Below are 414 nucleotides of genomic sequence, written 5' to 3'. Positions count from 1 at the left end.
CGATGTAAGCATACTGGCTTACTTTCCTCAGTTCAAAAGGCCTAGGTTGCTTGCACTCACTGTGCACTGGTTACCACATACCCGACTGTCACCTGCCACGAGCTATCCACGTAACCTTGATTTGATAAAAATGTCATGTCATCGCAAATAAAGAGGTGATGGCAGGCGGAACTTCTCTCGTCTGCTAGACAGGATCTCTGGATCATGTTAATTTGACAGCTTCCAGAATGAGTACATCAGTGGACAGATTTTTAACCGTATATCAGTTATTTATTTTAAGCATGGGATTTGGCATGTGTATGGTATATATTTTGTGATTCATTACTGCTGAGTGTACAAGAAAAAGAAAAAAAACGCGGTCCTTCTTAACCATTTACACTAAAACTAATGTCACTGCTGTCTCTTATACAGCTA

General features: G+C 40.3%; 1 protein-coding gene across 2 annotated transcripts in view; it reads left to right on the top strand.

The window, feature by feature from the left end:
• The window catches only part of LOC119592002 (platelet-activating factor acetylhydrolase-like), a gene marked incomplete in the record, with an annotated part of 8760 nt that overhangs the window by 1904 nt on the left and 6442 nt on the right, over positions 1-414 (top strand).

The sequence above is a fragment of the Penaeus monodon genome, chromosome 29 (assembly GCF_015228065.2).
Source record: "Penaeus monodon isolate SGIC_2016 chromosome 29, NSTDA_Pmon_1, whole genome shotgun sequence".
Taxonomy (NCBI): domain Eukaryota; kingdom Metazoa; phylum Arthropoda; class Malacostraca; order Decapoda; family Penaeidae; genus Penaeus; species Penaeus monodon.
The sequence above is the reverse complement of the archived record's forward strand: the minus strand, read 5'-3'. Positions and strand labels throughout refer to the sequence as shown.